Here is a 26,210-nt window from a genome sequence, read left to right as displayed (position 1 = left end):
CAAGCTACATACCAGAAGAAACTATTCACACTACCTATACCTGCAAAGGGTTTTATAAGGAATGCTGAAGAATGCTTACAAGTCAATACTAAAACACAAGCAAAAACAAAGATAAGCCAATCGAATATACAGACAAAAGATTTGAGCAGATATTTAACAAAAGAATATAGGGGTGCCTGGGTGGCGCAGTAGGTTAAGCGTCCCACTTCAGCCAGGTCACGATCTCGCGGTCCGGGAGTTTGAGCCCCGCATCAGGCTCTGTGCTGACAGCTCAGAGCCTGGAGCCTGTTTCTGATTCTGTGTCTCCCTCTCTCTCTGCCCCTCCCCCGTTCATGCTCTGTCTCTCTCTGTCCCAAAAATAAATAAACGTTGAAAAAAAAAATTTTTTTAATAAAAAATTAAAAAAAGAATATAAACAAATGGTTAATAGCCACATGGAAATGTTAGCATCATTAGGGAAAGGCAAACCAAAATCACAAAGTATTACTTTATGCCTGCTAGGATAGCTAAAATTTAGACTCTCACCAACAAATGTTGACGAAAATATGGTGCAATTTGTACTTTTCCGTGTTGCCGGTGAGAATGTAAAATGATTCAACTACTTTAGGAAATCTCTTATGAATTTATGCCTCCCCTCTAGTTAGGCCATTCTGCTCCTAAAATGTAAGTCCATAAACAAAGACATGAACTAGAATGTTTAGAGCAGCTTTATTCATAATAAACCAAACCCACAAACAACTCCAAATTCCAAGAGAGTGGATAAAGAAATTGTGATATGCTCTTGCAATAGAATACTAGTCGTCAAAAAAATTACATGAACAACGTATCCATGATCACAGGTTACGTCTGGCAGGAAGCAGCCACTGAAGAGGTAGGACTGACTGCAGGACAGTATTGGAAAGTAACACCTGAGGAGAGAAGAGAAAACTTGATTGGTCAGGACATCTCATGCCTTTTCATTACTGAAAGTCTGTGTCAGCTCAATGGAGAGCTCATGAGCAAGGACTTCCCATCAGAGGGGCTCTGCGTAAGGCTTTACTATCATTGATAGAGGCCATCTGAATAACAGCATGACCTCAACCTATTTCTGCCTTGATTTGCCCTCAAGGAAAGTGTAAACTGGACTGAAAGCTGAGCTGGATCCTGAAGGAGCTTCAGGTAGAGGCTATCAGCTAACCAGAATTCTTGCAGCTGGGCAGTGAGTTCTTTCTCAGTGGGGGAATCAGAACAGAATACTGGATTATTCTGAACCTCAACACACATGGATTATTCTGAACCTCATTTTTGAGTAAATGAAATTAGACACAAAACCAGATATACTCTACGATTCCATTCATATGACACTCAAAATCAGGCATAACTCTGTATATAGAAATCAGAATAGTGTCCCAGTCATCTTATGCCTATGTTTTGGTTTAAATTTCCAGTTTCTTTGATCTCATGTTCTTGTCATTTCTTATTTAACTTTCGCAATTTAGTAAATTCCTGAATACGTTTGCAAAGATGATAATTTTTGAGAAATTGCATATCTGATAGTGTATTTTTGTATCTTCACATTGGATTCATAATTGTCCCAGTACTGAATTCTATGATAAAACCAAGATTTCCTCAGAATTTTAAAATCACTACTCTTTTTTGTTTTCTGACTGCCAATGTTGCTGTTGAGAATCTTCTGACTTTGTATGAAAACTCTATATAAGAACTGTCTTATTCTTCTTCTCTCAGCAAACTTTGAGCTCTTCACTTAATATTTTTGATTATGAAAATTTAATGATGATTATGTATTTCCACATTATTTTAACATAGCTATTGTAATACTGATTTGATAATTTTCTTCCATCTCTTTTTCTATTTTCTCTTTCTAAAATTCATTAGTCAGATGTTTTATCTCCTGTGTCAAGTCTCTAACCATTAAAAAAACATGGTTTTCTCCCATTGTCTCATTATCTTTTTTTGTTATTCTCTATAAGATTTCCTTAACTTTGTATCTCATTATTCCACCTTAAAATAAATCATGCATATTATATTTCAGTAATATGATAGAAGTAGTCTGATAGAAACACCTATGTGTTAGATCAACAACCCCACTAATGTATATCTATCTACTCCTATATGCTTCTCTTCCCTCTGGATACAATGAAAGAATTGTCTGTCCTCCCAGCTAAGGCCATACCACTGCTTCATTTGTTTACTTATGTTTTCATTCATGTATTTGTACCTATGTTCATTTAACAAATATTTATTATATGCCTGTTTCCTAGCTCTCTTGTAGGTGGGACAACAACAAAGAGTCTTACTTGCGGGGCCAAGAAGACAATAAAAACAACTACAACAAATTACCCTTGATGGCAAATTGGAACATGGTAACTCCAGTCCTTTACAGGTTTAAGTTTATGATTTATTTTGAGAGAGAGAGAGCGAGCAGGCACAAATGGGGGAGGGAATCCCAAGCAGGCTCAGCATGTCAGTGCAGATGTGGAGCTTGAACTCATGAACTGTGAGATCATGACCTGAGCATAAGTTGGACACTTGACCAACTGAGCCACCTAGGTGCCCAGTCCTTTGCATGTTTTGAAGGATTTCGCTTCTATAACCAATCCCCTCATCTCTTGCATCATCAGCTTCAATTTCCACTGATTCATTTCTATCAGCAAATAAACATGCTACAATACATCCCAACAGGAAATAAATCCATATACTTTTGTTGTTCCCGTCTATTGGCATGATTTTCTGCTACTAGAATCTGTTGTCTGTACTCTGTACCATCCTTTCCCATGACCTTGCTTCTTTCTCACTCCATCACATTATGAAACTGCTATTATCCAGTTGCCAACAGAAATGGCCAATTCTAATTTTTAAAAAATTTTTAACATTTATTTATTATTGAGAGACAGAGAGACAGAGCATGAGAAGGGGAGGGGCAGAGAGAGGAGGAGACACAGAATCTGAAGCAGGCTCCAGGCTCCGAGCCATCAGCAGAGCCCGACACGGGGCTTGAACTCACAAACTGTGAGATCATGACATGAGCTGAAGTTGGATGCTCAACCGACTGAACCACCCAGGTGCCCCACAAATGGACAATTCTTACTCCTACCATCACCTCATCTTCACAGTAGAAAGAGCTGATCCCTCTTTCCTTTTTTGATATACTTTCTGCACTGGGTTTTCAGAATAGTGTCCTTGTTTCCTCAAATCTTGTCAGCTGTTCTTTAGTCTCACTTTCTGGCTAAACCTCTAAATACAGGTCTAGCCACTGACATGCAGTCTTGGCTTACTTCTCTTAGCCCGCTTCTCTTCGGGAGCTTCAGTTTCATGTCTAAATGCCATTTGTATGTTGCGGAGCCCAAATCCACGTAGCCAAGTGCCTAGTTTTGATACTTCACTAGGATAACAATAAGAGCGTAGCAGTAATTGAGTACTTTTATGAGCCGGAAACTGTTCTAAAAACAATCAGAACATGAACTGATACATTTTATTTCCCAACAACTAATTTTACAGATGATGAAGTTAAACACAGAGTGCTTAATTAAGTTCTTAATATTATATAGCTAATAAGTTATTTAACCAAATTTACCCCTAAACAGTCTGGTTCCACCTGCCTATGCTCTTACTGACTACACTGTGTTTCTTTTGGCTAATTAACAGCTGGCATTTCAGACTAAATACAGGAAGACATTTAATTTAAATCAGATATGTTTCTAGTAGAAACCAATGCAATATGAATGTGTGTGTATATGTAAATATACTACCTGTACTTAAAGATTATACAAATATATGCTCAGGACAAAAGTTAGGTAGAAGTTGATTTCCAAGACAGTAAACAAATGTATACTTCCCTGAAATAATATTGTGCCTGTTTTCTGCTTTCATTCAGCTGAAAAGGTGGTCACTATCAGTATTAATGTTGAGGAATCAGTAGTCTGCGGTAAAGATGGAAGAAATATTTACAAATGTGAAAGTAAAAGCCTATTATATATGTAAATAAATTGATAATCAAGCCTAGATTATTTCCATCAACTTATTGCAGAATGAAATTGAGGATGACAGACATAAGCTAAAATATTTCTACAGGATAAATGAACATGTTTCTTGCTTCACGTGACACTTACTATTGATTTCATATAATGTGGAACGATATCATAACCGAAATAGTAATAGACTATATCAATAACTGAAAGCAGCACAAATTGAGTACAAACAACATGAAAAGAGAGAGTCACCAGTTCACTTAGTCAATAAAGATCACAGCTTTCCAGATCATGCTTGAATTGCTGCTATTAGTCACACGACCCACTTACAGCAGACAATATTGTGCAGGTGATGATTGATAATCATCTTGGATATAATGGCAGGTCTTCCATGAACCAGGAAGACTTGGGCCACATATTGAGATCTCACAGATTGTCGGAATCCACAGTTCAATACCTGCTCACATAAGTTACTTTTTTTTATTGTTATTATTGAATATATTGGGAGAAAACAACAGAAGAGCAATTCTTTGGATTTCTTAGATCATTTTTGAAATTCAGGTGAATTTATGACACATTGATCATGAACATAAAAGTTATTAGAACAATTGTTCTATACTAAAAATTGAGTGCACATAACGTTGTTATAGTGCAAACATCTGCCACTCATGCAGACATCGTTCTGTAAACCCATCTAACTAACTCTATTTTCCTTTCTGATTGTATCAGGGTAGCTTGCGGCATGACAGTGATTTGAGTGACAGGCGTCCACCCTGGTGCAGTGTGATGCATACTTATGTTTTGTTTGTGAGAATCAGCCCTCCTTGAAAAATGTAAATTTTTAAATTGGTTTTTATTGAAAAGAGGTATATAAGGAAGCAATGTTGTGGTCTCCACTCCTTAAAAAAGTCAAAGTTATTATAGGCTCCAGCTTTCATAAAAATTTTACAGCTTAAAAAAGTTTTTAAGCTGATTTTTGGTTTTGTAATGAAAAAGAGCATGAATTATTAAAAAGCTCCAGACATGTTTTCTTTATATATATATATATATATATACATATATACACATATATATACACATATATATGTATGTGTGTGTATATATGTGTGTATATATATATATATATATTAAAATCATACAGTACAATGGAAAAGACAATGTTCAAGAAAAAGCATAGCACTCACTACCTTTAAGAGGGGTTAACATCCTCACATCTACTTTCACAGAAACAACCAAAATCATTTTCAAATTTTAAAGTTGTGCTCGTGGCGGATTTGTTATATGTCATATACAGCTGTGGTAAATATCAGTTATAAAATTCTTATTGAGAATGTTAGCACGTTAGATTTAAAAGGGACTTTTGGGGGGGGGGGTGCCTGGGTGGCGCAGTCGGTTAAGCGTCCCACTTCAGCCAGGTCACGATCTCGCGGTCCGGGAGTTCGAGCCCCGCGTGGGCTCTGGGCTGATGGCTCAGAGCCTGGAGCCTGTTTCCGATTCTGTGTCTCCCTCTCTCTGCCCCTCCCCCATTCATGCTCTCTCTCTCTCTGTCCAAAAATAAATAAAAACGTTGGAAAAAAAATTAAAAAAAAAAAAAGAATGTTTAACATTAACATTAAGAATGTTAAGGGCCAAAGACTAAATCCCACAGTTTTGCCAAAGTTTCATACAAAGAATAGTAATAGAAAAAAATAAGAAACCAAGAGTCTAGAGGTACTAGCTTTCCATGATTGACGTGTGGACACTATAGATAAAGGCGTCAGGCTCTGGGCTGATGGCTCAGAGCCTGGAGCCTGTTTCCGATTCTGTGTCTCCCTGTCTCTCTGCCCCTCCCCGTTCATGCTCTGTCTCTCTCTGTCCCAAAAATAAATAAACGTTGAAAAAAAAATTTAAAAGGGACTTTTGAGGGGCGCCTGTGTGGCTCAGTCGGTTAAGCATCCGACTTCGGCTCAGGTTATGACCTCGCAGTTTGTGGATTTGAGCCCTGCATCAGGCTCTGTGCTGACAACTCAGAGCCTGGAGCCTGCTTTGGATTTTGTGCCTCTCTCTCTCTCTCTCTCTCTCTCTGCCACTCCCTAACTCGCACTTCGTGTGTGTCTCTCTCTCAAAAATAAATAAACATTAACAAAAACTTAAAAGGGATTTTTGAGGAAACCTAGTTTGATCCCAGAAGCAACATGGAAATTTTGTAATGGTACTCCTGTCAGAGGGTCTTCCAGCATTTGGTCAAACATTTACTTTTATAGGAAATTTATAACTTCACAGGGAAAATTCTATATTAAAATTCTATATTAGAATCTCCTGTCGTAGAAAGACTTTCTCTTATTAAGCCAACATCTATCTTGCCTTGACTTCACAGACAGGACCTCCAAGGGTACAGGCACAACAAAATAACTCACAAAGGAGACCCTTATAATTCATATAAGTATGTGAAATGTCATTTTGACATTGAAGTGTAACCAATTACTTCCATTGTTCATATAAATACCATAATGAAAACTGTTAACAAATATGAACCCTAATAGCATTTTGGTAAAATAATTGCAATGTCTTTAGATATTGAAATTACTTTTATCAGAACAAACCAATTTCCAGTTTTGACAAGACTGTGAAAAAGAATCATACACAAGTGGAGAAAGATGTATGAGAATTTGGATTCCTAAACTTTTACTTGGTTCCATTTAACCATATCTTCATTCCCTCACAATACAGCAGGTGTAATAGATCATATATCAAACATTGTAAACAGCTTTCCATCACCAGAACTGTCATATAGGCGAAATGTGGTCCCTTGCCAAAAAAATTCATGGTCTCCTTTCAATTGTATCAACCTGTAAATTGCCTTTATATACTATGTGCTTATTTGCCAAGCAGTAAATTGATTTGTGAGGGGGAGAGGGAATTTTAAAAGGAGAAAACAATGCATACAGACTCCAATAGTCATGCATCATTACATCGTGGGTCTGCGCAAAAGAACAGACAAAGTTGTCTTTTACTTTTTTTTTTTTTAACTCCAGTTACCTCAAGGACAACTTGGCCCTCATGACTATATTTCTATCTTTGAATACTGATGTTCTCTGAGTGTAGTCATTAATAATAAAGATAACTAATGGATCACTTAAAGGACAGGAATTTAGAATTTAGCACAACCATGTCATTTTAATGTAAATTAAACACAGAAGCCAAACCTCCGTTCTTCTGACTCAGGATTCTGATTATTTGAATAATGTAGACAAAGTAACTAAAAATTCTACCAACTGATGTATTTTGCAGCTTTTCATAGACAAATATGTGTTATCTTAAGAAAAAAAGAGCAAATTCTGATGCATTTCTCATAAAAAATGTTGTCTCCACTTTGAGTTAAGGGGAAGGAGATAGTAAGTAGAGGACAGGTTAAAGCCTACCTATTTCTCTGTTAAGCTTCAGTAATTAATAAGTAGGTATATTACACTGCACAGCAAAGGAAACAATCAACAAAACTAAAAGGCAGACTACAGAATGGGAAAAGATATTTGCAAAGGACACATCAGATAAAGGGTTAGTATCCAAAATTTTAAAGAACTTATCAAACTCAACACCCAAAAAACAAATAATGCAGATGAGAAATGGGCAGAAGACATGAAAAGACACTTTTCCAGAGAAGACATCCAGATGGCTAACAAGCAAAAAGATGCTCAACCTCACTCATCATCAGGGAAATACAAATCAAAACCACAATGAGATACCATCTCATAACTGTCAGAATGGCTAAAATTAACAATTCAGGAAACAATAGGTGTGGGCAAGGATATGGAGAAAGGGTAATCCTCTTGCACTGTTGGTGGGAAGGCAAACTGGTGCAACCACTCTGGAGAACAGTGTGGAGGTTCCTCAAAAAGTTAAAAATAGAACTGTCCTGTCACCCAGCAATAGCACTACTAGGCATTTACCCAAAAGATACAAAAATACAGATTCAAAGGGGTACATGCAACCCAATATTTATAGCAGCATTATCAACAATAGCCAAACTATGACTGATGAAGGATAAAGAAGATGTTTTATATATATAAAGATGACGGAATGTTAGCCATCAAAAAGAATGAAATCTTGCCATTTACAGCAACATGGGTGGAGTTAGAGTGTATTATGCTAAGCAAAATAAATCAGTCCGAGAAAGACAAATGCCATATTATTTCCCTCCTATGTGGAATTTCAGAAACAGAACAGATGCACATATGGAGGGGGAGGAGAGAGAGCATGAAACAAACCATAAGAGACTCAAAGATAGAGAACAAACTGCGGGTTAATGGATGAAGGTGGGTGGGAGTTGGGCTAGATGGGTGATAGGCATCATTGTTATGATGAGCTCTGGGTGTTATATGTAAGTGATGAATCACTGAATTCTATTCCTGCAATATTGCACTGTATGTTAACTAATGAGAATTTAGATAAAAAAATTTTGAGAAAAAAAGTAGGTATGTTACATATATATATTTTTTTAATTGTCACATTAGCTGACATACAGGGTAGTCTTGGCTTCAGGAGTAGATACCTATGATTTGTCACTTATATACAACATCCAGTGCTCATCCGAATAAGTGCTCTCCTCAATGCCCATCACCCACCTCCTCTACCCTCTCAACACCCCCACCAGCATCAACCCTCAGTTTGTTCTCTATTTAAGAGTTTCTTATGGTTTCTCTCCCTCTATGTTTATAACTGATTTGTCCTTACCTTCTTCTATTAACTTTCTCAAATTCCACATATGAGTGAATAATATGATCTGTCTTTCTCTGATGGACTTATTTCGCTTAGCATAATACCCTCCAGTTCCATACATGTTGTTGCAATTAGCAAGATTTCATTCTTTTCATCACCGAGTAGTATTCCATTATATATATATATATAATATATATAATATATATAATATATAATATATAATATATATATATATATGGCACATGTTCTTTACTCATTTATCAGTTGATGGGCATTTGGGCTTTTCCATAATTTGGCTATTGTTGATAGTGCTGCTATGAACGTTGGGGTACATGTGCCCCCACAAATCAGCACTCCAGGATCCTTTGGGTAAATACCTACTAGTGCTATTGCTGGGTAATAGGGTAATTCTATTTTTAATTTTTTTTAAGGGATCTCCACACTGTTTTCCAGAGTAGCTGCACCAGTTTGCATTCTCACTAACAGTGCAAGATGGTTCCCCTTTCTCCATATCCTTGCCAACATCTGTTGTTTCCTGAGTTGTTACTTGTAGTCACTCTGACTAGTGTGAGATGGTGTCTCATTGTGGTTTTGATTTGTATTTCCTTGATGATAAGGGATGTTGAACATCTTTTCATATGTCTGTGTGCCATCTTCATGCCTTCTTTGGAAAAATGTCTCTTCATGTCTTCTGCCCATTTCTTCACTGGATTGTTTGTTTTTTGGGTGTTGAGTTTGGTACAATCTTCATAGATTTTTGATATTAAGCCTTCATCCGATGTGTCATTTTCCAATATCTTCTCCCATTCTGTAGTCTGCCTTTAGATTTGTTGATTGTTGCCTTTGCTGTGCAGCTTTTTATCTTGATGAGTTCCCAATAGTTCATTTTGGCTTTTATTTCTCTTGCCTTTGGAGACATGTTAAACAAGAAGTTGTTGAGACTGAAGTCAAAGAGGTTTCTGCCTGTTTTCTCCTGTAGGATTTTGAAGGTTTCCTGTCTCACATTTAGGCTTTTCATCCATTTTGAGTTTATTTTTGTGTATGGTGTATGAAAATGATCCAGTTTCATTCTTCTGCATGTTGCTGTCCAGTTCTCCCAGAACCATTTGCTAAAGAGACTGTCTTTTTTCCATTGGATACTCTTTCCTACCTTGTCCAAGATTAGTTGGCCATATATTTGTAGGTCGACTTCTGCATTCTCTATTCTATTCCATTGGCTTATGTGTCTGTTTTTGTGCCAATACCATACTGTTTTGATGATTATGGCTTGTAAGCAAATTACATAATTCTAAGAGAACTTGTATTTTTTGGCTTGTATTGGGTAATAGAAAGAAGCTAATTCTCTCAAACCTTGCCATTTTCATTCACAATCTTAAAACATTTGTAATTGTTTAATTACAATTGTGTAATTATAATTGTTTAATAGAGATAAGAAAATGAAGGTTTTCCTTTCTTTTTTTTTTAAGTCATAATTTATTTTGAGAGAGAGAGTGGGCATGTGCATGTGTGCATGTGCACACATACGAATGGGAGAGAGGCAAAAAGAGAGAGACCCAAGCAGGCTCCACACTATCAGTGCAGAGCTGAACATGGGCCCTCTACCACAAACCCAGAGATCATGACCTGACCTGAAATCAAGAGTCTGATGCTTACCAGCTGAACCACCAGGTGCCCCAAGTTTTCCTTTCTTGTAAGAGGATGATGCAGTATAAAACATGGAAACAATTTATTTTGATAAAGTTGTAGAAAAGAAAATAATAGGACAATGACGGGTAAAAAATAAAGTGTACAGGGTGCCAAGGACATGAGACTGCACACAAAAGCTGGTTTTCTAGAGCCCTGAATAGAAAATGAATACATTTGCCTTTGACATAGTAGGCAAGAAGGATGTGGTGTTTTGTTTTGTTTTGTTTTGCTTTAATTCTCATCACATTGGAGTTCTTATAAAACTCCAAGAATATATACTATATAATATTTATCTCTGTTTTGTTTTTGCTTGGCTATGTACCCCAAATACTAAATATTGGCACATATAAATCACACACCCTAGACCAGATAAGAAATACATTACACTCCCTTTTATCAGGATGAAAATATGAGAAAAGGATGCCATTAATTTTATTTTTATAAAAGTAGTTTATTTTCTAAGAACTGCATCCTCATAAATGAGAAACCTATCAGCTCCATACCTAATTGTTACTTTGAATCATTCCAGCAAGTTCTTTATCTCTACATTACATCTGTGAACTTTCAAATGATTCAAAAAGTCCAACATATTGTAAGGTGACTAACAGTCCTGGTCGGCAGGAGCCAATGGATTTCACTGGACACAGAACTTGAAGTGTTGACATTGGGACTATCTTGGGCAAACTAGGACTGTTGATTACCCCAGTGGATCAACAATTACCAAGGAATCTCTAAATACAACCCATGTATGTCAGTGGAAGAAAAGGAAGACATGATTCCATTACCTAAAAGCCTAAGAATTGATCATTTTCTGTCTTATCTCATAGATGAAATAGAATAATGATTAACAGTTTTTACAAATATGGGAACTAACCTAGGGAAAGTGTTTGTTTTGTTTTGTTTTTAGGAGATGATGTCCCTGGTAGTACTCCAGTTAAAAAAATAATAATTATCCTTTCATAATGATGGCTTTTTTTTTGAAGGAAAATAACTACTGCTTTTTTCTATGCAGAGAATTAATTAAGGGAAATCTAGAGCCAACCTATCCATTATGATACAGTTTGTTAGCTCTGAAAACTAAAGCTTGAAAAAATAAAGCATAAAAATAGAGGAAAAAATTAAAAGCACAAAAATTGAATTCACTTAGAGAAGGCAGCTAAAGAAACATTGTGCATTATGCTGTGACTGAGGATATTTGCTGACTGAAAGATGAAAGTGTTTTAACAATAAATAGAAAGGAGGGAAGGTGAAAAATATACAAGGAAAAGTGAGAAGAAATATAGTAACTCCCATAACATTTGAGAGCTAAGGTAAGCAAGTGAGTAGGAAGAAAGGCTGTCCATAATTATTTCAGGAAAGGAGGGAAAGATATAGAAAAATAGAAATAATTTGGCACTCAGTCACTGTTAATAGAGATCTACAGTTGTGTAGTCCCCAAACTATATAGAGTACAGAAGAGATTTTTTTCAATGGTAGTGGACCAAGAAAGTAGATGTGTTTATTAAGAACTTGGAGGTTTTAGGGAACAGACACATGCACTCCTCATAGGGAATCTTATCAAGACTTTTGGCTTAAATATCAACTGCATGCTGACAATGACCAAATTTATATCCACAGAAAAGACCTCTCCCCTGACCACCATACCTCGCTTAAAACAAATATTGACCTTAACCTTAACCTCATGACCCAGTATACATCTTCATGAGCCTGGCTTCCTCCTACCTGTTCCTTCTCCTTTAAACCTTTGCACGTGGAGGACAAGAGCAGAAAGGAGAAATCTAAAAAATCCCAAATGTAACATACTCAGAAAGTACAGACTGCTTTCCATCCTCCTCCTCACCAGCTCTTCAATGCTCTTTATCTCTTTTAATGGTACCACTTTCTACACGTTCCACGACAACCCAACATGGGAGTCTTTCTTTCTCTTTTTTTACTTTAGATAGAACTTTCAATTCATCATCAAGTTGGTTGTATCTCCAGAATATATGAAGAAAATGACCTCTCCCCATAGCCACTTCTATTCCCCTCTCTCTGGCTTTGTTCACATGGTCTACTTCAACAGCCTCTGCATCAGTCAGGACCTCAGCAAAAAAGAGATGGCATCCTCAAGCTTATTGGGGATACTATTTACAAAGGGGTGGAAAGGGTTTAGGAAAAGTTACAAGGAATGGGAGAATGGCCAATGATAGTGACAGTGGGATACTTTGCCATTTGAGGCCTGAAAGAGTAAGAAGAGAGAGAAAGCTAAGTGTTCAGGGCCAGCTGATGGGACTTTTGACTTTTTTTAGTAGTATAAAGTCACCTCACATATACCCACTAGGAAAAAATAAATCCCCTACACCTCAGTCTCCCGCTCTACTCTGATTTCCTGCTCATACTCCCCATTGGCTAAACTCAACTGGAAGTCAGAGGTCAGAATGCTTCTTGATGCAGTCTATGCCAATCAGTCTCCCATCAGGTGGAAAAAGATGAACACAGGGCAGAGAAGAATAGCACACCTTCTGCCATGGTTTCCTAAGTCCATCTTGCCTCACAGCAGTCAACTCATCATTCTTCACTTATTTAGGAAAGCCTTCCTCAGTGCTCTGTTGCCATTCACCAACCTTTGATCCACTATTCTTACTCTTAGTCTTAGTAGCCAGTTCATTCGCTACCTTCATGGTCATATGTATCTATCTAAATTCATTGTATACATGGAGATTGATGGATAGATGGACAAACAGACAGGCATATGGACAGACAGATGAATGAATCAATAATGGATATGTTAATGCTCTGTCTCCTTCCACAAGAATGACTCTAAACTCCATCAGGACAAAGACTCTGCATGGTCTGTTCACTGCTATATCTCTAGTATCTGAAACAATGGCTAACTCCATAAATACTTGTTGAACAAATTGAAAGAATATTTGAATTATTTTGGATAATGGAATTCATTATAATGAGGCTTAGAATATTCGGGAGGAAAATAAAAAATCACACTTGTGATACGTTTTAGAAGAAAGGCAATTCAGACTAACAGAAGGCTGTGACCTATTGTTTAGAATGCACAAAAAGGCTGAGGATAAAAACAATTATCAAATTTTTATGATGTGATCATTTTTTTAATTTTCTCAAAAGTAAGCATCCCCTGGTCTGCCATCATGTCAGCTCATCATTTTATAAAAAAGTCTTAACGGTTTAATAGCCTCAGTTGATGGATTTCCAGATATAGAATTACAAATTTTCTTTTATGATTACTGACTATATCAATCTTAAATATATAAATCTTTCATATTATGGGTTACTTTTTCAGCCATTTATATGCATTATTTAATTTTGTTCTTACATTGGTAAATAGGATTACCTCCATTTTGCAAATGATTAACCATGAAACTCAGTGAAATAATTGGCCCCAAAACACAGGCCTGCATGTAATAAAGCTAAGATCATCCCAACAAATCTTTTTTAAGTTATTGTAAAATATACCTTACATGATAAAAAAATGTAAAAAAAAATATAATTTACAGAAAAGATTTAAAATCAAGTAAATGAAACAAAAAAAGAATAGTCAAGAAATCATTTGTGTATGTGGACCCATCACTCAGGCTGAAAACTCTCCTGTTATTTAAAATTCATAACAATTATTCATCCCTAAAGAATATACTATTTAATTTTGAATGTTTTGAACTCTATATAATGGTATCACGCCTTATGCATTCTTCTATGACTTGTTCCTCTACCTCAATGTCTCATTTTGGAGATTCATTAATGTTGATGCCTATAATTGTTTAACCATTAATTGACATTGCTCTATAATATTGTTTTAGAACATTTCACAATATATTTATCCATTCTACCATTGATAGGCATTTGGATTTTTTCTACTCTGGGGCTATTAAAAACAATTCTGCTAAAAACATTTTATACATGGTTCCCTGTGAATATGTGGAAAAATTTCTTAGCTTGTATACCTAGGAGTAAAGTGTCTAAGTCTTAGACTATGTGCCTGTTGAACTGCTCTAGGTAATGTAAATGGTTTTTTCAGAATTGTGTTAATTAATGTTCCCATTAGTGGTAGGAGTAATAATGCCCCTCACACCTCAAACATGCCCATGTCCTAATCACTAGAACTTGTAAATGTGTTACCTTATGTGGCAAAAAGAATTTGCAAATGTAAGAATAAGAACCTTAAGATTGGGAGATTACCCTGGGTTATCCTGCTGTGGACTCAATAAACAAGGGCCCATAAAAAGTAGAAGAGGGAGGCAGAAGAGGCTGAGTGACTCAACATGGGAAGGATTTCACCTACTTTTGCCAGATTTGAAGAACACACATAGCCTTGAGCCAAGGAATTTAACCAGCTCCTAGAAGCTGGAAAAGGCAAGGAAGCAGATTCTTCCCCAGAGTGTCCAAAAGGGAGACTGGTAGACTGCTAACCCACACAATTGTAAAATAATAAATTTACATCCTTTTAAATTTGTAAGACTTTTTCACAGCAACAAAATAAAATGAATACAATGAGCAAGTATCTCTGCTGTACTTTATCCTTACCAGTACTCTGGTTTGTCTTGGCCAGTTTGCTGGGAATGGCATTCCATTGAAGATTTATTCTGCATTTATATAGATGTAGATGTAGATATAGAGAGATAGGTGTAGAGGCTAGTTGAATTCCTTGGCTTGTGGCCCCATCCTCCATCCCTAAAACCAATAATATACACTCTCCTTATCTCTTACTACCATCTAACATGTTTTCTATTTTAATTATTTCATTATTTTATTCTTTCTTTCCCCATTTGAAAATAAGCACCATGACAATAAGGATTTTCAACTATTTTCTTCACTGTTGAGGGCTTGATATATAGTGGATGTTCAATAACTATTTATTGAACAAATTAATGAATAAATTAGCCTTGTTTTGAGATGTACTTACTGAGTGTTGATTGCAGATTGCACATTTTCCATGAGACACATGGTAAAAGTGAGTTCCCTTAGAAAAGATTTACATTTTCTTCTGTCAGGTGACTCAAGGCACTACCATTTTGAGATCACTTTAGCGTAATTGCTCAGTCTCTTCAGATATGTTCTGGGTATTTCAGATATTATAAATATAGGCTACAAATCTATGAGGTCCCCCTTACTGTTACAACTTTTCAGATACTTCTCCTGCTCAATACTAAGATTCAAGTAGTAATTCATCTTTTGGGTGAGATGATACTAAGGAAATGGGTATTTCTTATCCACTGGTACACTGAGGATGACAGTGTAGCTCTTAGGATAATTAATTTATAGTAAGGTTTTCCTAATAGATACCCTGTTGTGATTAGTTCCTGAGCTTTGTCTCCTGTCTCTTGTGTCCCTCAAATCCATGACAATCAAAGTTTGAGGTCATCAGGTTAGCAAATCCCCTCAAGGCTAATGCTAGCTTCAGTGCTCAACATGTCCAGCTGGGTTCAACCTTCCCTTAATCCTAAATCTATGTACTTTTAATTTTCTTTTTAGTACCTATCAAATGCTTTTGAGGGTATATTCTACCCTTTTTGTGTGGTATATGTTGACAGAAATGGAAATCCTCAGCCCCCAACTGATTGCATCAGAACCACTATCTACCTGAGAGAAGGCAATGTTGCATGACTGGACCCCAAATGGAATTACCCAGCTACCAATTAAAGTTAGTTACAAAATACTTCAAATTGGCTAAACTTATTAAATCTTCTAGTAAATAAATCCGATATATTCCTATAAAATCAAATAGAACCATTTTTAGTGCTGTACTTATTTTCATACTTTTCCATGTCAGCGGAATGTGAAAAGAAAATCATGTTCTGCTTGTCATTATATCTCAGTGTGTGAGATAGCTCATGTGTGACTAGCACATACTAGGTGTTCTCATAGTATTTGAACAGATTCTGTGCATGAATGAATAATCTAAATGAACAAACTTTGTTATCTGTGTATAAGTTTATTTTTTTCCCTACATGTTGATGGAGTCTGCAGCTCAGGTTCTAAGAGTATCTAACTCTATATTAACACTGACTTTAGAGGAGTTCATTTTGTTAATAAGGATGATTTAGCAGCAAAACCAATTTATATCCAACTATGGATACCCTGCTATCTGGCATTTTACTAGTACAAAGCTTTGAAATTTATAATTTTAAGTCTTTCAGTAATAATAATTTAGCCATGACAATGTTACAAAGAGTTTTGACAAGCAGTCTCACACTCTAGATTCTCTACATTTTTGTGAATTATGAAAGGGAAGAAACTTCTCAAAATTTGGGCAAGAAAACCTAATACTTTATGCCTAGTTAGTGGCATTGCCAGGATCATAAACTAGTTCATCTCTGTCCTGTCGCAGGTTCTTTCTTCCCTCGTTTCAATATTGGTTTGTTACAAATATTAAACTGAGTATCCTAGATCCCTGGTGATACATAGATACCATTAATGAATTAATTAGGTTCTAGTTTAGGATTAATTAACAAATATCAAGTAACAATGGAAATGTCTTATATTTTAAAAACATTAAAAACATCTCCTCCTTTTTCTAAAAACTAGTACAGTCATTTATCAAACCTAAAGATTCTTCCCCCCCCAACACCAAAAAATGGCAATTTACATGTTGAAATAAATTGCAGTGTATTATTTCAGAAAAGACTTTTAAGGATAAATTAAATAGCCATTTAGCAGAATTTCTGATTACAGGTACATGAACTCTGATAATATGTTGGCTATCAAATAATTTGCTCCAATCTAAATTCTTGGAGTGGCACTATTACTGAACTTATTCAAAATCCTCTCTATAACAAAAGAAATTTAGTTGTGTACACTGAGATAACAAATTAATCATCTACTTTTGTTCAAAAGTCATGTTCTAAAAGAAATAAAATGAGTAAAAAGGATGTGAAGGTCTTATACCTCACTAATTTAAATAAATACTTAAACATTAAGTGCCATTTAAAAATTATTACTTCATTTTTTAAGTGTCAGTAATACTTTGAACAAGCTTTCAAAAAAAGCAGACATATTAAATATTTCTAAGGGCAAAATAATTTAGAAAATCAAATTGGAAAACAAATTTGGTGATATTTATCAAAAGTTTTACAAAGTGTTCACAGGCTTTGGACTTAGGTATTCATTTATACAAATATATCCTGAAGAAAATACCTATAGGAAATAGTTACATTGCAACATTTTTACCTAGGAATAAGAGAATATTTAAATAAAGCATGACACATTCATTCAGTGGAACATTTTATAACAGATATAAGCTAGAATAGACTATGTGGCAGCATGGAATACAGTTAAACAAGCATTGAGATATAAAAACACTATAGGTGTTCATCATAAGTATTACAATATACACGTGGAGTTTTTATTTTCAATGATTTATATGTAAATTATTGGAAAATGTAGTGTTTAATGATAACTTTGAAGTAAATTGATAGATTGGTCAGCCAAACCTGAAAGTTCAAATTTGTAACACTTTGAAAGATAAACACATAATACCTGAAGCTTGATTGAGTTCCACACAAGAGGCAAAAGAGTAAACATAGATTATTGGTCAATCATTCATATAGATAAATGGGTGGATGGATGGATGGATGGATGGATGGATGGTTGGATGTAGACAGATAGATAGATAGAAGGATAGATAGATAGATCACTTCTTTAGGCTAAATCCTATAAAAACACAAAAATAGGTATCTAACAAGTTCCCAAAAAGCTTACATTCTTGTAGGGAAGAAAGAATTAATTAGATAATAATACAAAAACAGTAAGACCTATACTAAGTGAAATTATGGGAATATTTTTTTGCTAATTTATTTACTTATTCATTAATTTATTCATTAATATAGCTCTAGTAACAAGGCCAATATTTATATTCAGAGATCTTTTGTGGGAAAATTAGTTTACTTGGGAGTATTGTTGGGAAAACTACTTAGATTTTCTAAAATTTGGTCTTTTCACCTGGTAAGTGGGTTCAACAATATTACTGTCAAATTTTAAGGTGAGAATTAAATAGGAAATATGCAAAAGGTACCTGGCACCAAAGTGCAGAGAGCTGCCCCCCAAATATTAATTTACTCCACCTTTTCCCCTTTCTTACCAGGCTATCTTGAAAAGGGACTGAAATTTCTGTAATGAAAAACACATCTTTATTTATGGATTTTTTTTACATTAAGAACACTTAAATTTTAAGTATTCTAACAGTATTTTCTTCAGAATATGTTTTTTTTCACTTACTGAAGGATTTAATAGGTCTCTTCAGTCTTCTTAAATATCAAAACTTAACAGTTTTAAGATTTCAGTATAAATGAATCAGAAATTAGCATATTAAACTTTCTTTAAAATGTACCCAACATTTAGAGTTAATGAGAAATATTAAAGACAAAGGAGATTTTCAAAATACATGCTAAAGCCTCGATTTTATACCAAAGAAGAAGATGAAGAGAGTTAGCAAATGGTCACCCTTTTGAACATTATGCCAGTGAAATCAATATACTCATCCTTCAAAGGGAAGTCTAATGTAGGACCTGTACTGATTTCTAGTCCTGAGTATTATTAAGGAGCACTGCATTAACTTCCAGTTCCAATAATGGATATGCTTTAGTTGTCTCTTCCTTGCACTGAAAGGAACAAATCCTTACTTTTCTCATTGGATGACTTCCAAAGTAGTCAGAGAGAGAGAGAGAGGGAGAAAGAGAAAAAGATGACATTAGCCATATCACACACTCTAGGGGATTTTAATATTACTAGGGTATTATGTTTCTTCTGAATGAAAGCACCCAAAGAGCGTGACATGTTATTTCTTCAAAGAAGCTTTTCCTTTTACCTTCAATTGACATGACTGAGAAATTATCTTATAATTCCTCATAAGTGGATATGTATCCTGACCTGAACGTACATATAAGTCAGTTTTTCACAAAATGTGTATATCTTATCTGTCATTTGTTTGGGATATTATATTTTTCACTGTAAAAGCCCCTTGATGAGCGCTGAATTGGTTGTCAGGTTAAATGTATAAATAATCGACAATACAGTTCTAAGTTTTTCAACTTATATTTGCATTTTGATAACTAAAGAAAAAACTACTAGGATGAGAAAAGGGCTCTTCCTGGTTCTCAAAGAAGCTAGAAGTCATTTGCTCTCATATACTTATAACGTCTCAATTATTCCTGCAAATAGAAGAGGTAACTTCATGCATAATTCAAAAGCATGAATAATAACAAATTGTATTATATTTGGCTTTGTGCTCCATAATTTGGGGTCAGAGGCTTTACTTTCCTGACATGTAAGCTGCAACCAGAATGATGAGTCGGACTTGGACGGGTTAAAGTGGAGACACTTGGTACATCCTGGAAATGAAGTAGTTGAATAAATCTTGTATAATGTCCAACAGCAAAGCTTTCTATTATATTGATAGCTAAATCAAATACATTTTATTCCTGCTTGCATAAAAAAATTAAAATTATAACCTAGCTGACTTTTTCAGTGAGATATAAATACTCTTGAATTAAGATTCAGAAAATTTCGATTTCGGTCTGGCTCTCTCATTAACTCATAAGCTTTATGTTCTCAGGCAACTAGCATTATTTTTCTGGGTATTAATTTTCCAAGTATTTCATGTGAAAAATGATGGAATTGCATTAATTCATTCTAGGGGTGTTTTCTGGATTTTAAAATCTGTATATCTGTAATTACTTCTAACACTGAAGCTGACTGTCTCAGGGAAAGAAAATGGGCCAGAGCACCAATTCTTAAACCTGTTTCCACTAGACACACATTAAATCAGATGTTTCTATGGTTGCCGCCCCCCACCCTCAACCTCTCTCCTTCCAGTCATCCTTACATCTACTCCCCCCAAACCACCTGTTAAGGACATCGATGACTTTCATATTGACAATCCAATGATCTTTTGTCCTTATCTTACTATGCCTTTCAGCTACATTTGACACAATGAATTATCTGCTTTCTACGACGGCTTCCTGGAAGGTTATTCGGTCTTAAACCTCTTCCTACCTCAATGCGCTAATGCTCACATACTTTTGCTTGATTCTCTTTTTCTGGACCTTTAATGGCCGCAGTGCTTGGCAAGCATCCATTCTCAGACCTTAACACTTCATCTACACTCACCTCCTGCGTGATCTTGTCCAGGTGTATGGCTTTAACTATGTGGTAGCAACTTACAATAGTATTGTTAGTCCAGAACTATCCCTTTAACTACAATGTCAAAATTCAACTGCCTACCTATTGTATTTATTTGAGTATTGAATAAGCATTTTAGACTTAGCCTAATACGAAACCAGTATCTCAATTCCTACCATCCATCTGCTTCCATATTTTCTTTCCTTCTAATCTTCCCACTTAAGTAAAAGACAATCATTCTTCCGGTGGTGCAAAACAAAATTTTAAGACCATCTCCAACTCATCTTTTAAACAGAAACTTTATTTTATAATTAGAAAATCTTATTTCTTTAATATTATAGATGCCCAGAAGTTTATTAATCCTATTTATTGATTCATTACACACTCATCCATCCAGAGTCTTTTTGAAATGTGTTTATATTTTATTCATTTTTTTTGTTTTTGATAATGTAATAAGCTTCTAAATTTATCATTCAATATAAAAACTGGCACCCTGTGAATATTTTATATGTGTTCCCCAACCCCCATCCCATCGTCCTACCAGTCGTAAGCCAAAGTAGCAACCATCAAGATCTGTTGTTCATCACTTCTTTTCCATAGTTTTGTATATTTTAAAACTCATCAATATGTATTGCTATATATTTTAATTACTTTTTAACTCCATAAAAAGGCTTTTATGGAATATGAAAATTTATTTATTGCTTCATATTTATGTTGCTGAAATTTAACCATTTGTTGCATGAGGCTGAGGTTAATTCATCCTGACTGAATAAAAATCCATTATGTGAATATCCCACGGTTGATATATGAGCTGTCATATCAATAAACCCAAAGGTTACAGGGCACCTGGGTGGCTAAGTCAGTTAAGCATCCAACTTTGGCTGAGGTCATGATCTCACAATCTGTGAGTTCAAGCCCCGCATCAGGCTCTGCATCGACAGTGTGGAGCCTGCTTTGGATTCTCTCTCAATCTCTCTGGCACTCCGCCACTCGCACTTTCTCTCTCTCTCAAAATAAATAAATGAACTTCAAAAAACAAAACAAACAAACAAACAAAAAACAAACAAAGGTTGCTTCTAGTTTGGGGCCACTGTGAGCAATGCATCTATGAAAATCTCATATGTGTAGAATGTTTCTCTCAGGCTGTGGGAGATGCTGGTACTGCCTTGCCCAGATTTTCCCAGATTCCGTTTACCAGTTGCTGTGGTGCTGCCGCTAAAATCTTGGACCTGCAACCTTCCCTGGAGAGTTGCTCTTGGGAAATAGGTGCAGCATCACCTGAGTTGCCTGGATTGCGTTTCTTCCTCATCTCCTTATCATCCTGGGGTGGCTGGGAGTCAATGAAAGTGTACAAATGCCTGCCACCCTGCCTCAAGGCAGGGAAGATGTGGAGAGATCACCCCTATTACGGCGTTGCTTGGCTCCCCGCTCTCCTTATTCTGCATACCCGCTCCCTTACAAGCTTCTCCTGTGTGCACAACCTTAACAGAGCATTGCCCAAGAACCCCTGTCTCCTTTTCGAGGGAGTTTGGCCCAAAACAAACCTAGGGTTGTAGGGTATAAAAAAGCATAATTTTGCAAGACAGCTTTTGTTTTTCAAAGGGGGTGTGTTAATTTACATTCCCACTAGAATACGCAAGTTCTCCAGTGGATCCACATCTTCATGGCCTAGTATTGTCAGATTTTTTGAAAATTTTTCCATAGAATAAATATAAACTAGCATTTCATTATGATCTTGATATAGTTTTCATACTCATATTTTTTTTAATAATACGCTGACTCATTTCTTTTCCACCATTTTTTAATTAGTTCTTGAACTTCAAATCCTAAGAAGTTCTTTGTGCATCACTGGTATTAATAATTCTTTTTTATTTGTAGGCATTCTGGTTTTGACTTGTCAGTTTTAGTTTCTTTAGTATTTTTAACCAAAAAAAAGGGAAAAACTCATTTTAACATAGTAAAATATAATATATATTTTTTTCACAGCCACATGTAATTGTCTTGATTTTAAAAGTCTGCCTACCTCAAGGTCTAAATTTTGATATGTAGTGTGTTCTTTATTACTCAGTTCTGGGCAGTTTTAAATTCTTATTAGGATTTCTTCTTCAATTATGATTTATTTAAATATCAGTGTATAATTACTCAATTTCTAATTATTCAGGAAATTCTCATATCTCTTTTGCTATGTACTTCTAATTTAATCATTTTGTGACCAGAAAAGAAGACCTTTATATACCTATCCCATACCTATCTTACCGCAGAGTTTTCCGAGGCCTGCTTTTTGGCCTATTTACATAATCAGTATTTATAAATGTTCCATGGAAGTCTGAGAAAACTTTCTTAGTTGTTATATGCAGAATTTTTGTTATATCTCTTGGATAAACTTTGTTGTCCTGACTTTTTGTCTGTTCCTTTGAAGTTAAAAAATATGTATTGCAATTCCCTATGTTTATGCTAAGTTTTCTAAATCTCCTGGCACTTTTGTTTCATGTTTTACAAGCCCTTTTGATTGATTGTATACATGTTTAGAATTTTTATATTTTTTGGTGAACTGGACATTCTGTTCTCATATAGGGACCCTCCCCGATGCTTAGGATGTTCTATCCTTAATAATAGTCCCTCAGCCCGTTTGCCAGACACCAGCCAGAGTGATCCTTTTAAAACAAATCAGAGCATGTTGCTCATCTGGCGAAAATTATGATGCTTGTCCTTTGACTCAAAATCAAATTCAGGATAGGGGTGCCTGGGTGGCTCAGTCGATTAAGCTTCTGAGTCTCGATTTTGGCTCAGGTCATGATCTTGAGATTGGTGAGATAGCCCTGGGTCGGGCTCTGCACTGTCATCTCAGATTTTTCTCTACCTCTCTCCTCTACACGCCACTCGCACTTTCTCTCAAAATAAATAAATGAACTTAGGAAAAAAGAGAGAGAGAGAGAGAGAAAGAGAGAGAGAGAGAGAATAGAAATCAAGGTTTTACAGTAGAATCTCCCTGCTTATCCTGACAACGTTGCCCCATTTAGCTCATCGCTTACCCCTGCCCCCTTCCTCATTCCATCCAGCTTATAGTAGCTTCCTCACTTTTCTCTGACTCCACCAAACATGTGCTTAGCTCAGGACCTTTGATTGCCTATTGCCTATGCTTGGATGACTCCTCCATGCACAACTGTACATTTATTTCTGTCACTTGAGTCCCCTGGCTGGAGTACCTTATATAAATATACCACTCACTAACAAACATACCATCTCTTTCTGGCCTTTACTCTATTTACTGTGTTTTTAAAGATCTTCAATCATCATTTGTGTTTCTACTAATACCATAAAAGTAAGGCATGTTATTTTCAACTCTGATACATGTTCTGGTCTCAGTGGGTCATTTCTTTCACCTATAAATATTCTCCTTGCCTTCTATCCTGTATTTTTGCAGAGAGACCTCACTCTCTTTACCATTGTTACAACCAGTATATTCCAAGAGTTACAGAAATAAGAGTGTATGATTGAATGTTAGGTTTTCCCAATGGGAGAAAAGAGAATGAACACAGAGTATAACAGATAGATATCATCTTCAAGATATCAGAGAACAAAATGAACACAAATTCAGGAAATTCAAGGGATCAGAAACCTTATGTTGAGTAATTAAATATTTTGGAGAACACAGACTGTGGCTGTCATAGGAGTCTCTCAGTCTCCCTTGAAGGGAGAACCAGTAATGGGAAATATAGTCAGTTGACAGTCTCTACCTACCATACCTTTGGGATCTACTGCAATGTTCAAAGTGAGGCACACTCGTGTTGGGTCACTCCCATAAATTGACCATGGTGGGGGTACCAGAGCTAAGGCATTCCTGCCCAGTGCAGCTAAACTCTAATGAGAAGTCATTACTCTGAGACACCCCAGTAGTCTAGTCAAGATTTTCTCAAAGCTTTTTGTAATTTGAGGCTCTTCCTATCCATTCTTTCTCATTGACCTCACTCCTTCACAGATATCACACCCACATTATAGGCTGTCTTTGCCTTCTTCCGTTTTTCCTCCCCTATACCCTTTATAGCCATTCCCACCCCACCCCCAAATTTCTCTTACATTTAATTCCACCTTGGTGTCTGCTTCCTGGAGAACCCAACCTAACAATAAAGAGTAGTCCTTGTTTGTGGCAGTTAGAATAGAAAGCAACAGAACTTTAATTGGGATAAGTTTAAAATCTGCTCGTTATCCACTTCTTCAACAAATTTTTGAGAATCGCTATGCATGCATATAGTTGTCTTAAGAACTACCATGATGTTATAATTTTAAGACTGAATTAAAGCATTTCTATTTCCTGTTCATATATACACAGTTTGCTTTGGAATTCAGGAAAACATCTCCTATTTTTCCATTGTTTGGGCCATGATTGTAAATTATCAGAATGCTACTTTATCTCTTGTGAAATGGAAAAACTCATTTTAAATTACTAGGCTTCATTGATTAGTCAGGTGTGCCAGATAATAATAGGCCATCAAAAAATAAAGAGAATCAAGTACCAAACTGCACAACTGAAGAGTAAAATAGTAGCAATGTCAAAGTAGAAGATTATATTTCTGGAATGCTTAGATTCTCCAAATAATTAAAATCTGAACAAAAACACAAATCACATACCAAACTATTATCAAGGGTTTAGAACAGTTTTATTAATAAAATAAAGCTTGCCTTCCTTTTATGCGATAGATGTGTCCTGGAAAGTTTTACGCAAATTGAATTTGTCTAATCAAATCATGTACTAAATGCTTTTTATTAAGGGGAAATTATGAATCCCTTACCAAAGAATTGTCCAGAGTTTTATACCCACTTTGCTTAAATCAAGGTGAATTCTCAGGATGGAATATTTCAATATACTACACATGACAAATAATTGGAAAGGAAATACCTAATAATTAAATTTAAAAGCTATATCTTAGAGTCTGAACTCCTACAAATTGAAGGGGGAAATGTCCCTCGTCCATCTCGATTTCAGTAAATTTGTAAAATAATCAGTTCTTCTAAATGAATAGTTCACTCATTAAGTTATCTTGGCTCTTTTTTCAAGTGACCTTTCCTTTCAAGTACCCAGGAATCCAAATAAGAGCAAATTTTCTTTTTATAATATATATTAACAGTCCCCTTCCCCAAGAATATTTTTATTCCAAATATATACTCATACATGCAAAAATCAAGACACTCTGTCACCTTAGGTACCATTAATATGATGCTTTCACTTATAAAAATCCTAAATTAGAGCTCATCTAAAAGACATCCCTGAAAGAGTAAAAGATGATGAAGGGAGGGAATAGCTAGTCGCTATAGAGGAAACACGATCTGCTGTAGGTAATAGCTGCAAGTTCTAAATGTCAGAATCTGTTATTGGGTAAAATCACCGCCAACATTTCCACTGCCAAAAGAAATTAACAAGTTAAACTATCAAATTCTGTTGAATAACTTGTTTTCTATGGAATGCATTCTTATTTTCATAACAGAAGTTGAACATATTACTATGACAAATAGATATATTTAGTCCATAAACATGCTGATATGGTGATTTCATGAATAATTTCACATCTGGATAAAGATAGAAGAAAAATTTATACCCACTCAGAATCTTGGAACACCAAATGGCAGCCAACAATGTCCAGATAGTTTTTTTGAAATTTAAGTTTTATAGAGGATTTTCTAAATGGCTCTTTTTGATTTTGCAAGCAGACTGCTTCAAAGGGGCTGCTATTTCTCCAG

At 35.6% G+C, this 26,210-nt stretch overlaps 1 long non-coding RNA gene across 1 annotated transcript; it reads right to left on the bottom strand.

Moving 5' to 3' along the window:
• Positions 1–689: 689 nt before the first annotated feature.
• Positions 690–26,210, bottom strand: LOC122479603. Its single transcript, XR_006296374.1, has 2 exons — positions 26,073–26,210; positions 690–908 (listed from the first exon to the last, which is right to left on the bottom strand). It is a non-coding gene; the product is annotated as an uncharacterized LOC122479603 (long non-coding RNA).

Source organism: Prionailurus bengalensis, chromosome C1 (assembly GCF_016509475.1).
Source record: "Prionailurus bengalensis isolate Pbe53 chromosome C1, Fcat_Pben_1.1_paternal_pri, whole genome shotgun sequence".
Classification (NCBI taxonomy): Eukaryota; Metazoa; Chordata; class Mammalia; order Carnivora; family Felidae; genus Prionailurus; species Prionailurus bengalensis.
The sequence above is the reverse complement of the archived record's forward strand: the minus strand, read 5'-3'. Positions and strand labels throughout refer to the sequence as shown.